The 13281-nt window shown below is 50.4% G+C and overlaps 1 long non-coding RNA gene across 1 annotated transcript in view; it reads right to left on the reverse strand.

Annotated features, from left to right (window-relative positions):
- Positions 1–50: 50 nt before the first annotated feature.
- LOC118155484 overlaps positions 51–13281 on the reverse strand; it is a 22698-nt gene continuing 9467 nt past the window's right edge. Inside the window, exons 3-6 of the long non-coding RNA XR_004745898.1 lie at positions 8837–8842; positions 3898–3900; positions 1217–1331; positions 51–334 (exon numbers count right to left, since the gene is read on the reverse strand). This is a non-coding gene — a long non-coding RNA (uncharacterized LOC118155484). The remainder of the gene's footprint in view (positions 335–1216; positions 1332–3897; positions 3901–8836; positions 8843–13281) is intronic.

Below are 13281 nucleotides of genomic sequence, written 5' to 3' on the forward strand. Positions count from 1 at the left end.
GCTCCGCTGCAGAACACGTCTGCCCCGGAGCCGATCGCCTCAGCAAAAAGTATCAACATACAAAAACAAGAGCAAGTTCAACTTAAAAACGTTGACCAATAAAAATGACCATTTCAACTCTGACAGTAAACATTGCACATTTCAACCTTACCTGTTCAAATAATGAGTGAAGCTGACGTTCTGATTCCCCCACCCATTGTCTCAGCCAGTCCAAAGCTTTTCTCATAAAAAATGATATTTTTCTGTCACCTCGGCTACATTCATTAGCAAGAGCCTGAGCAACCAGCATCTTTCCCATTCTTGGGGGGCCTGCTTATTCTATAATAAACAGCCTCTGCAATCAAAAAGATTCAGGTAGGAAAAAAACATCATGATGAGTACCTCTTACAACCATTGTCTCTAGAACAAACAAGCCCTCTTTCCTAACCAAAACATTTAATGTCCAAGACAGCATTAATAGTTGAAGTGTAGGTAGAGTCAGAACAGGTAGAAGTTTTGCATTCCTACAAGATTTCACAGGAAAACTTTTTTTTTTTTTTTCAACAGAGAATCTGAGAATGGGCTGAGGGGTGAATCACCAGTTTGTTCTTCAGTGATAAACTGCATATTCTTGCTTTCTCTACATGCAGAATCTGATAGGACAGCATTTAATTCTCCCTTCAAAAGCATTAAGTTACTGGATTTAGTCTCTCAGACCATCTATTGACGATGAAAAGTGAGGAAGTCTAAAGCTGGAAGGAAAAGTGATGCCTTAGCACTCAGAGAAGAAAACAAAACAAAACAAAACTACAACAACAACAACAACAAAAAGCATACAAGCAAAAGTAGGTGGGAGAAACAACTGGGCTTCCAAGCAACATACTACAATTGACTTCCACTAGATAATCCCTTCTTGCTTACAAACTAATTAAGCTGACTTGTACATAAAACTCTGAACAAAACCACTCCAACCCAACTTTTTAAAACCCAGGCACTTTTGAAGTATTTTCTCATTTTAAAACACCAGATAGTAAAACTTAAACGTGTTGCTTATATTTTTAATCTACATATATTCTGGATTCTATCCATTTTTAAGAAATTACTTTTTTACTACTACTAAAACAAACATTCAGCACTGCCAAAAATGTTGAAGCACGGAAGCATATTGGGAAGCATATTGATGCTGTAATTGAACATTCTCCTGAAAACAGCTGACTTTATCACTTTAATGCGTTACATTGGGGACTGAATATTGAATCTTCCAAAGACTTTTGGATAAAGGAGGGGAAAAGTCACCATCTCTTTTAAAGCTGCAATGTGTTCAAAAGACCACCCATGTTATCAAATCCAACCTAAAGAGAAATTCAACACAACACAGTTTATGTGTTAAAGAAAGCAGCAACCAAGATACAGGTTTCATCAGAAATTGTCAGCATAAAGGAAACATTCTGGGTAATTTTTGAAGTTGCTTTCGAGAAAACCATCAATAAAGGTAGCTGTAGATATACAATGTAGCCATCAGTTAATTCAGTTGGAAATTTAAAAGTTCCTTCTAGGGCTTAAAGTTCCTAAAAATTCTTGGAGCAGATCGCAACCAAGGAAGTATTCTAAAATGACAGGTCAGTTTAAGAAAACAGTTACATTTGCCTATAACAAATGACTGACACTACATAGAATCATAGAATATCCTGAGTTGGAAGGGACCCATAAGGATCATTGAGTCGAAATCCTTGCTGCACACAGGTCTACCCAAAAATTCAGACCATGTGACTAAGTGCACATTACAAATGCTTCTTAAACTCCAACAGGCTTGGTGCAGTGACTACTTCCCTGGGGAGCCTGTTCCAGTGTGTGACAACCCTCTCAGTGAAGAACCTTTTCCTGACGTCTAGCCTAAACCTCCCCTGCCTTAGCCATCTTTTGCAAGATGAAAGCCCCCAACAGAGCCAACAGCTTTGTCTGCTGGACTCTGGCTCTTGTCTCTGTCAGTGATGGCTATGGGGAGACATATTATCCTTACAGCATTAGGGTCTCAAACCCTCCTCATCCCCCTCCAAGAGCTTAGGAGATGTCCTCTTGTAGCCTTGTACTTGGCATTGACCTTACCCACATTGCACTGACCCAGGAAGAGACCTAAACCCCACTGGAGGGACAGGATCTCCCTTCCCAGAAACTGGGATCATGTCCCAACTCTTGGACTTCATGGGACACATCAAGGATTCCTCAGCCTCAGGGCCACCTTAACTTTACCTCTGCATCCATGTCATCACTGCCTGCACTTTTCTGCTCTAACAAGCCCATGGGGGGGCTTTGTCAGTAATGTCCCTCAGTGGGACTCGTTAACGCTGTGAGAGGCTTTGAGGTTTGCATCTGTATTCTCTACTTGAGAAAGGTCTTCCATTTCCTCTCAGTGTCTGAGGCTCCTGGGCTCTGCCCCAACCCATTGGGGGGGGTCAGTAAAATGCCTTGGGCTGGGCCTGTGCTGCTGAGCTGGGACGAGTCATGGGATGGAGGGAGGGAGCTCCTGGCAAGCGGGCAGTGCTACAGAGAGACAGCTCTGCCCAGGAGCAGCTCCTCTGCAAGGTGCAGCAGGGCTGAAAGCACTGCCTGCAGCTGGCATGAGGGGAGGAGAGAATGGGGAATAAGATTCAAGGCAGCCTGGGGGGGAAAGGCAGAGGAGAGCTTGCTGGGGGAGAAATCTTCCCAGCCACCTCCCCACAATAAGTATCTGGCTGCAGAGCAATCCCACTGCATACCCTGCCAGACTTTCCTGGAGCTGGCACATCCCTCAGCTGATGGGAGCTGTCAGGAGGACGCTCAGTGTTGGAGTTGAAGGGCATGCAGGGCTTGTGTGCTGCAGGGTCGGCAAGCAGGGCCTAAGGGCTCCCTTCTCTTGGGGCTGGCCGCAGGCTGTGCAGCCAGGGGTGCAGACAGAGGTGCCCAGAGCTATGGTGCAGGGCAGGGTCCCTGCTGTGCCCCAGGGGTTGTGTGCTGGGGCAGGGCCTCTGCCGCCTCCCAGTCTCAGCACTCAGCCTGCCCGGGGAGCTGCCCAGGGGCTGCGGTGAGAAGCTGTGGAAGGAGCCCCCCAACAGGGCAGGGCAGGGCAGGGCAGGGCAGGGCAGGGCAGTGTCCTGCTGCTGCCCAGAGCCTGCTGCCTGGGGCAGGCTGCTCACAGCCCCACACCTCCGCAGGCTGAAGTAGAACTGCCACACCACACACTGACAGCAGAACTGCAAGGCAAGACCTACCTGATGGCAATGCAGTTTTTATAATCTTCTTCTATTTTCCTGCCCATGTGCTGAAGCAGTCTGATGTTAATGGAGTAGTAGCATCCGTATTAAAGACAATCCTATTAATGATCCTTGAGCATTGCTGCTTCTCTGAGGCACCTCACACACCTTAGCCTACAGACAGTAGTAATCTTAAGGGATTATTTGACCTTCTCCTCATGTCCCGTAGCAGGGACATGTCCCTGGTCAGTGGACTTCTCAGATCACTCCAGCTTCCCTTTTACCTGTAGCTGTAGACCAGGACTGACTGCTGCAGAGTCCACAGCACAGCCCCCTGCTTGTTGTGTCACCCTCAGAGCACCAACCAGAGGTAAGTCAAGGAGCTGCAGAAAGCGCTTCCTGAAATTGGTGAGGCAGAGATTATTGTGTGTGAAGGTGTTCTTTGAGACATGTGATGGGTTTTGGTCAGAAAAGGTATTAAATTTTGCACTGTCTTTGCTTTTTTTGGACAGACTCCCTTGCTCAGAGACAGTAAATGTGTAACAGCAGCTCCATCACCACATTCCTCCTCCTGGCGTTCGCAGACACACGGGAGCTGCAGCTCTTGCACTTTGGGCTCTTTCTGGGCATCTACCTGGCTGCCCTCCTGGGCAATGGCCTCATCCTCACTGCTATAGCTTTCAACTACCGCCTCCACACCCCCATGTACTTCTTCCTCCTCAACCTCGCCCTCATCGACCTAGGATCCATCTCCACCTCTATCCCCAAAGCCATGACTAATTTCCTCTGGGACACCAGGGCCATCTCCTATGCAGGATGTGCTGCACAGGTCTTTTTGCTAGTCTTTTTAATTTCATCAGAATTTTCTCTTCTCACTGTCATGGCCTGTGACCGCTACGTTGCCATCTGCAAGCCCCTGCACTACGGGAGCCTCCTGGGCAGCAGAGCTTGTGCCCAGATGGCAGCAGCTGCCTGGGGCAGTGGCCTTCTTCATGCTGTGATGCACACTGTGAATACCTTTTCACTACCTCTGTGCCATGGTAATGCTGTGGACCAGTTCTTCTGTGAAATCTCCCAGATCCTCAAGCTCTCCTGGTTAGACTCCTACCTAAGGGAAGTCCAAGTTCTTGTGGTTAGTGCTTTTCTATTTGGGGGTTGTTTTGTTTTCATTGTTCTGACCTATGTGCAGATTTTCAGGGCTGTGCTGAAGATCCCCTCTCAGCAGGGACGGCACAAAGCCTTTTCCATGTGCCTCCCTCACCTGGCTGTGGTCTCCCTCTTTATCAGCACGATCATGTTTGCCCAACTGAAGCCCCCCTCCATATCCTCCCCATCCCTGGACCTGGTGCTGGCAGTTCTGTATGCAGTAGTGCCCCCAGCAGTGAACCCCCTCATCTACAGCATGAGGAACCAGGAGCTCAAGAATGCCATGTGGAAACTGATGGCCAGGTGCTTTTCATAACCAATTGACAACCTTGCATCTCTTCTTCTGAATACAACTGAAAACATTACTCACCATAGGCCATGCCTGTCCTTTGTTTTCGTGTTGTTACTTTCCAGTAATATTCTGAGTGATTTTGTTCACTTAGAAATAAAATTCTTCATTTTGGTTTTCTATTAAAACAAAATAAAGTGACTTTATTTTCTTATATCTTTTCTCTGAGGCCTTTTCTGTGACATGGGCAGTGCCCATGTGCAGAGGTGGAGGGAAAAGAGTCGTGGCCCAGCAGCATGGCCAGGGAGCACCAGCACTGTCTCTATGCAGAGCTGATCTCTTGCCACTGCCACCCTCTCATTCTGATCCCTGTTGCTGATGTAAGACCTGGCTGCTCCTGTAGCTTGGTGCCAGTGCTGCTGTGTGCCTGTGCTGGGACCGCAGGCAGAAACAGGCAGTGGGCATTTGGGTGACACAGCTCACCTCCAGAACAGCATTTCCCTCCTAAAGGGGCCGTGCATGAAGGCTCATGTCATCTGGCAACTCCTCTCATCGGAGTTCCCGTCACAGCAGAACGTGTTCAAAGAGCTTCCCAAAGGCTCCCTGGGACAAAGAATGTCCTGGGACAAGAGCAGAGCCTGTCTGGGTGTAGGGGAGCCCTGGGAACAGAAACCCTTCGCAGCTGATGCTACCAACAGGCACATGGTATGCATGTGGAGAGAGGAAAAAGAGTGAGCACAAAGGCCATCAGCTATCCCTAGGGGTGACATGAAGACCAGTCGGGCAGACAGCATCTTCAGGTCCCTTCATCCTGAGAGTAACATCAATGGGGCATCTGCCTGAATAGCACAGAATAGTTCACATGGCAGGCACCATCAGAGACTGACTAGTCCAAAGTACAAGACCTAAATGCAGCTCTTGTGAAAGGCCTGGCCACACCTATAGTTCAGTGCTAGTTCTGCTGTGTGGCCAGGCTGCGACTGAAGGCCAAATTGCAAGACCTGAATGCAGCTCTGGGATGTGCTTCCTTGAACCTCCAAGGTCCCTGTGCCCATTCCTCATGCCTTGGGGCATCTCAGAGGAGGGCAAAGCAGGCCAATGAACTGCAGGGCTGTGGTGGTTTTACTCAGGTGGGCGGCCAAGCTCCACCACAACCGCTCTCTCACTCCCCCTCCTCAAAGAGGAACAAGGAGAAAATACGATGAAAGGGGCTCAAGGGTTGAGATAAGGACAAGGAGATCACGCAGTAACTATTGTGATGGGCAAAACAGACTCATCATAGGGAGATAATAAGATTTATTGCCTATTACTAACGAGCTAGAGAAGTGAGAAACAAAGGAAAGAAACCAAAAGCACCTTCTGCCCCCCATCCACCCTCTTCCACCTCCTCCCCCCGAGCGGCCTTGGGGCATCTCAGAGGAGGGCAGAGAAGGGCAATGAACTGCAGGGCTGAGGTGCCTCTGTAGTGGGTTTACATGGCAAAGTTTTGGTAGCAGGGGGGAGTAGGGGTGGCTTCTGTGAGAAGGATCTAGAAGCTGCTCCATGTTTGGTAAGGGCCCCACTGCTGACCAGAGCTGAGCCAGTAAGTGATGTTGTTTTGCACCTCTGTGGGAGCATATTTAAGACAGGGAAAAAAACACTGCACCACACAGCAGCTGGGAGAGTGAGAGGAGTGAGGAACAGCCTTGCACGCGCCAAGGTCAGTGAAGAAGGATGGGGAGAGGGGCTCCAGGTGCTGGAGCAGAAGTCCCTTGCTGCCTGTGGTGAGGCCCATGGGGAAGCAGGTTGTCCCTCTGCAGCCCATGGAGTACCACGGTGGAGCAGGGTTGTCCCTCTGCACCCTGTGGAGGAGACCATGGTGGAGCAGGTGGGCCTGCACCGACGGAGGCTGTGGCCTGTGCAAGACCCCTGCCAGAGCAGATTCCAGGCCGGACCTGCAGCCCGTGGAGAGGAGACCACGTAGGAGCAGATGACCTGGCAGGAGCTGTTGCCCGTGGGGGACCCAGGCTGGAGCAGTTTGCTCCTGAGGGATGGACCCCATGGTACGGACCCATATCTGGAGCAGTTCTTGAAGAGCTGCTGCCTGTGGGAAGTCCACACTGGATCGGTTCAGCAAGGACTGCATCCCGTGGGTGGGACCCCACAGCACAGGGGATGAGAGTGACCGAGAAGGAGCGGCAGAGAAGAGGCGCTATAGACTGACCATAACTCCCATTCCCCCGTTCCCCTTTGCTGCTCGGGGGGAGGAGGTGGAAGAGGGTGGATGGGGAGGAAGGTGCTTTTGGTTTCTTTTGTTTGTTTCTGATTTCTCTAGCTTGTTAGTAATAGGTAATCTTCCTATCTCCCTATGCTGAGTCTGTTTTTCCCGTCACAATAACTACTGCACAATCTCTTCATCCTTATCTCAACCTTTGAGCCCCTTTCATCGTATTTTCTTCCCACTCCTCTTTGAGGAGGGGGAGTGAGAGAGTGGTTGTGGTGGAGCTCGGCTGCCCACCTGAGTAAAACCACCACACTAGCTTGCCTAAATAACCTCTAACCCAATCCTCTTCAACCAGGGGAAAGTCTTCCTGCAGATTTTATGTTCTTGTTTCCAGGCTCACTCATGGGGGCTAGCCTTAGCAGTAAAGACTGAAGCAAAGAAAGCATTCAGTAATTCTGCCTTCTCTGTATCCACCGTCACAAAGGCACCTGCCCCATTTAGCAGTACACCCACATTTTCCTTAGTCTTCCTTTTGTTCCTGATTTATTTGAAAAAGCCCTTGTAGTCCTTGATGTCTCTTGCCAAATTTAATTCTAACCAGGCCTTGGCCTTCCTCATTGCTTCCCTGCATTCTCTGACAAAGTTCCTATACTCCACTCAAATGGAATAAGAAAGTGTACGTGACATGAAAGAAGGGACAGACCACTTAAGTTTACCCAAGAGCTCCTTGCCCATCCACACAGGTCTCCTGCCTCCCTTGCTCAACTTCTTTCTTGTAGGGATGCACCAATCCTTAACTTGGAGGAAGTGGTGTTTGAATATTAGCCAACTTTCCTGGACTCTCTTTCCCTCTAGGGTCCTGGCCCAGGGGAATCCTCCAGTTAGGTCCCTGAAGAGGTCAAAGTTAGATCTCTTGAAGTCCAGGGTTGCGGCCCTCCTTTTTGCCCTTCTTCCTCCTCTCAGGATCTTGAGCTCCAACATCTTGTGATCACTGCAGCCAAGATGGCCCTCTAGCTTCATGTTTCCAACTAATCTATCTCTGTTTTTTAATACCAGGTCCAGCAGTGTCCCTCTCCTTGTTGGCTCACCTACCACCTGCATCAAGAAGTTACCCACAATGTTCTACACTAACCTCCTGGAAGGTTTATTCTCAGTTGTGTTGTCTTCGAGCAAATATCAGTGTGGTTAAAGCCCTCCATAAGAACCAGGGCCTGAGAACGTGAAGCAACCTGCAGCTGCCTGTAGAAGGCCTCATCCACTTCCTCTTTCTGACCTAGTGGCCTATGGCAAACAGCCACCACAATGTCACCCCTGTTGGCCTGCCCTTGAATCCTCACCCATAGGCCCTCAACTCATATTTCATCCTTCCTAGGCAGAGCTGTATAGATTCCAGTTGCACACTCACCTAAAGAGCAACCCCACCATCCCGCCTTCCTTGCCTGTCCTTCCTAAAAAACACAAAGCCGTCCATGGCCATGTGCCAGTTATGGGAGCTGTCCCACCATGTCTCAGTAACTGCAAAGAACACTGCAACAGCACGCACACCTCCAGTTCCCCTTGTTTATTCCCCATGCTATGTATGTATATACAGAGACTTTTGAGCTGGGGTCCCAGTGCATCTGCCTTTCTGGATGGGGCAACTATAACTCATCCTTGTAGGCCAACAGTAGCTCTCCTTTTAAACTCTGTTCCCTCTCTGGGCTCTGGGCATCCTTTGCTGTCTGTGGTGTTCAACTGGCCTGAGTGGTACAGCATGCCATCCTGTACCTTATCACCAGCATCCCTGATGATATCCCCCTCCCCCATCAAATATAGCTTAAAGCCCAATCAATTAGCCCCACCAGCTCACAATTGAGAACCCTCTTCTCCCTTTGGGAAAGATGAATCCTGTTGAATGCTAGAAAGCCCGGTACCAGGTAAACCTTTCTGTCACCAAAGAAGCTGAAATTTTGGTGATGACACCAGAGACAGAGCCATGTGTTAATGGACACTATCCTTTTGTTCCTGTTGCTTTCAGTACTGGGGAGAATGGAGGAGATGACTTGTACAGCCAAGTTCCTGATCATCCACCCCAAATCCTTAAAGTCCCTTTTGATTGCTCCTGGGCTATGTGTTGCCACTTCTCCCAAATGCAGGACAAGCAATGGGTAATAGTCTGAGGGCTGAACCAAGCTGGGAAGTCTCCTTTTGATGTCCTTATCCCAGGCCCCAGGAAGGCAGCAGACTTCCCTTAGAGGAGGGTTTCTTCTACATATTGGACCCTCTGTTGCCCTGATTGTGGAATCACCCACAACTAAGCCCTGCCTTTCCTTCCTCCTGCTGGTGGTTGCTATACAGGGGTTGGCCTTTCCAACCCTGGAACTATCTCTGGTGGAGAGGGATTGTAGCCTTCTTTTCCCAGGGAGATTGTGGAGTCTCCTTCTCTGGAGATATTCAAGACCCATCTGGATGCCTACGTGGGCAGCCTGCTCTAAGGAACCTGCTTTGGCAGGGGGATTGGACCTGATGATTTTTGAGGTCCCTTCCAAGCCCTACACTTCTGTGATTCTGTGATTCTCCATCCATCGATTGCCTTTCAGCCTCCAGGGCCTTACACCTGTTGCTCAGGTCTACCTGATAGGGTGATATGGGTGAAGGCAGATTTTGCCTGCCACCTCAAGGCTGGACTTGGTTCCATTCATCCATATCCTTGCAGCTGCTGCCTTGTGTCTTCTGGGGGATGGATACTGCATTCCCTTTGTGTTGGGTAATTCCTGGTGCCTGTTCTTGTTCCACAGAGGCCAGAGTTAGGCACCACACGTCTACCTCCCTCTCTGAATCCCAGATGCCCTTCAGTTTTTCAACCTCTTTCCATACCTAAGCTACTATGCAGAGCAGGTCTTTCACCCACTCACGTCTCATGCAATTGCTGTCTCTGCAGCTGCCCAAAGGTGGTGTGAAGCTTTGGCACTCCCTGCAGCCTGACAGCTGGATGGCGGCATGTGTTTTCAGAAGCTCAGTTTGGGTCCCCACCTCCTTTTTGGCAAGGGTGGAGGTGGCCTTCTGCTGACTGTTTGCAATGAGTGGTCTCTCACAGGAGCTCACTGCAGCACCCTACCTGCATGAACTGCCACGCAGACTGCCACACCAAACCCTGACTGGCGCCCCATGCCCTGCTTGCCTGCTCTGTGCACAGCACTCCTGGTTGTTCGCACTCCCTAGGGGCTTCCTTCATACTACAGAGGGGACGCTCCTGTAGGGAAACCCCTGCACACTTTGATCCCCCGCTCCTCTGCAGAACACCTCTTCCCTGGAGCCGATCACCTCGGCAAGTGAGAGTCACTGGAATTGGTTTAAATTGGTTAAAATACACAGGCACGATGAATAATGTGGTTTAATGGTGAACAACAATTCGAATAAAACCGGAAAACAAGAAAGCAAACAAAAAAAAACAAAAACCAAGAATATAAATCAGACTTGATCTATCATGAGTAACTTTATGAATGATTTTTAAAAAATGTAGTCAGCTTATGGCTTATGAGATACACCTGGTCATCAGTTTCCACATTGCATCCTTGAGCTCCTGGTTCCTCATGCTGTAGATGACGGGGTTCACTGCTGGAGGCACCACCAAGTACAGAACTGCCAGCACAATGTCCAGGGAAGGGGAAGAGATGGAGGGGGGCTTCATGTGGGCAAACATGACTGTGCTGACAAAAAGGGAGACCACGGCCAGGTGAGGAAGGCACGTGGAAAAGGCTTTGTGCCGTCCTTGCTGAGAGGGGATCCTCAGCACGGCTCTGAAAACCTGCACATAGGACAGAGCAATGAAAACAAAACACCCCAACAGAAGAAAAGCAATAAGCACAATCATCATAGCTTCCCTTATGGAGGAGTCTGAGCAGGAGAGCTTGAGGATCTGGGGGATTTCACAAAAGACATCCCGGACATTGCTTTGTTTGAGAGGTACTGAAAAAGTATTGGCAGTGTGCAGCACAGCGTTGAGAAAGCCATTGCCCCAGACAGCTGCTGCCATGGTGGCACAGGTTCTGCTGCCCAGGAGGCTCCCGTAGTGCAGGGGCTTGCAGATGGCAACGTAACGGTCGTACGACATGACAGTGAGAAGAGAAAGCTCTGCTGAAAACAAAAAGACTAAAAGAAAGATCTGAGCAGCACATCCTGCATAGGATATGGTCCTAATGTCCCAGAGAAAATTCTCCATGGCTTTGGGAAGAGTGGTGGAGATGCCCCCCAGGTCAATAATGGCAAGGTTGAGGAGGAGGAAGTACATGGGGGTGTGGAGGCGGTGGTCACAGGCTACGGCTGTGATAATGATGCCATTGCCCAGGAGGGCAGCCAGGTAGATGCCAAGAAAGAGCCAGAATTGGAAGAGCTGCTGCTCCCGTGTGTCTGCGAATGCCAGGAGGAGGAACTTGGTGATGGAGCTGCTGTTACACATTTCCTGCCTCGAGGTAAGGGAGGCTGACAAAAAGAAGCAAAGACAGTGCAAAATGTCAGGACTTTGACTAAAATCCATTGCATATCTCAGCAAACACCCCACAAAGCAAGACACTGCCTCATTCGATTCAGAAAGAGCTTTCTGCCATTCTTTTTATTTTGTCTGGTTGGTGCTCTGAGGGTGCCACAACAAGAAGGGGTTGTGCTGTGGGCTCTTCAACAGTCAGTCCTGCTCTACAGCAACAGGGAAAAAGGGAACCTGGTGTGATCAGAGAAGGCCACTGGCCAGGGACATGTCCCTGCTGCATGACGTGAGGAGAAGGTCAAATAATTCCTCAAGAAATAACAAAAGTGATGTTGGTACTGTCTGTATGCTGAGGTGTGTGAAGAGATTGTTTTGAGGTTTCTCACAGACCTGCAGCAATGCTTGAAGAGGCCTTGTGTCTAATACAGATGCCACTGTTCCATGACCATCCCCCTGCCTCGCCACATTGGCAAATGGAAGCAGAGACATTAGAAAGTGCACTGCCTTCAGGTAGCTCTTGCCTTGCAGTTCTGCTGTGCAATGCCCTGGGGAGGTGTGGGGCTGTGAGCAGCCTGCCCCAGGCAGCAGGCTCTGGGCAGCAGCAGGACACTGCCCTGCCCTGCCCTGCTGGGGGGCTCTTTCCACAGCTTCTCACCGCAGCCCCTGGGCAGCTCCCCGGGCAGGCTGAGTGCTGAGCCTGGGAGGCGGCAGAGGCCCTGCCCCAGCACACAACCCCTGGGGCACAGCAGGGACCCTGCCCTGCACCATAGCTCTGGGCACCCCTGCCTGCACCCCCTGGCTGCACAGCCTGCAGCCATCCCCAAGAGAAGGGAGCCCTCAGGCCCTGCACGCTGACCCTGCAGCACACAAGCCCTGTATGCCCTTCAACTCCAACACCGAGCATCCTCCTGACAGCTCCCATCAGCTGAGGGATGTGCCAGCTCCAGGAGAGCCTGGCAGGGTGTGCAGCGGGATTGCCCTGCACCCCGAGACTTACCGTGGGGAGATGGCTCTGAAGATTTCTCCCCCAGCCAGCTCTCCTCTGCCTGCCCACCCCAGGCTACCATAAACGTCTCTCCCCCTTCTCTCCTCTCCCACTGTCAGCTGCAGGCAAAGCCCTTGCCCCTGCTGCACCTTGCAGAGGAGCTGCTCTTGGGCAGAGCTGTCTCTCTGCATTGCTGCCTGCTTGCCAGGAGCTCCGTCCCTCCATCCCATGAGCTGTCCCAGCTCAGCAGCACAAGGTCAGCCCAAAGCATTTTACTGAACGCCTCAAACCCTGGTGGGATGGGACCCAGGAGCCTCAGACACTGAGAAGTGGAAGACATCTCTCAAATAGTCAAAGTCTGATGCAAACTCCAAAGCCTCTCTCAGTGTTAATGAGTCCCACTGAGGGTCATTACTGACAAAGCCCCCCCATGGGCTTGTTAGAGCAGAAGAGTGCAGGCAGTGATGACATGGATGCAGAGGTAAAGTTAAGGTGGCCCTGAGGCTGAGGAAACCTTGATGTGTCTCATCAAGTCCAACAGTCAGGTGCTAAGCCCAGCTTCTGGGAAGGGAGATCCTGTCCCTCTGGCGGGCTTCAGGGCTCTTGCTGGGTCAGTTCAGTGTGGGGATGGGCAATGCCAAGTACAAGGCTACAGGAGGACATCTCCTAGGCTCCTGGAGGGGGATGAGGAGGCATTGAGACCCTATTGCTATAAGGATAAAGTGTCTCCTTGAAGGCATCATTGACAAAGACAAGAGTCAGAGATCAGCAGATAAAGATGTTCCCTCAGTTGGGGACTTTCAGCCTTGCAAAAGAACCTTGACCATAACCACCAGATGCTGGCCTATTTTGTCCCATGTCTGCAACTGTTTCCCTGCAGGACTTTGGTGTCCACACTGCTTCCCCACATTGTTCTCACCTGAGCACCTTTCTGCCTTGACTGATGTCTCTCCATCTGCCCTCAGTAATCCGTGAAACACAAAGCCA

Source organism: Oxyura jamaicensis, chromosome 31, assembly GCF_011077185.1.
Source record: "Oxyura jamaicensis isolate SHBP4307 breed ruddy duck chromosome 31, BPBGC_Ojam_1.0, whole genome shotgun sequence".
In the NCBI taxonomy this organism is placed as follows: domain Eukaryota; kingdom Metazoa; phylum Chordata; class Aves; order Anseriformes; family Anatidae; genus Oxyura; species Oxyura jamaicensis.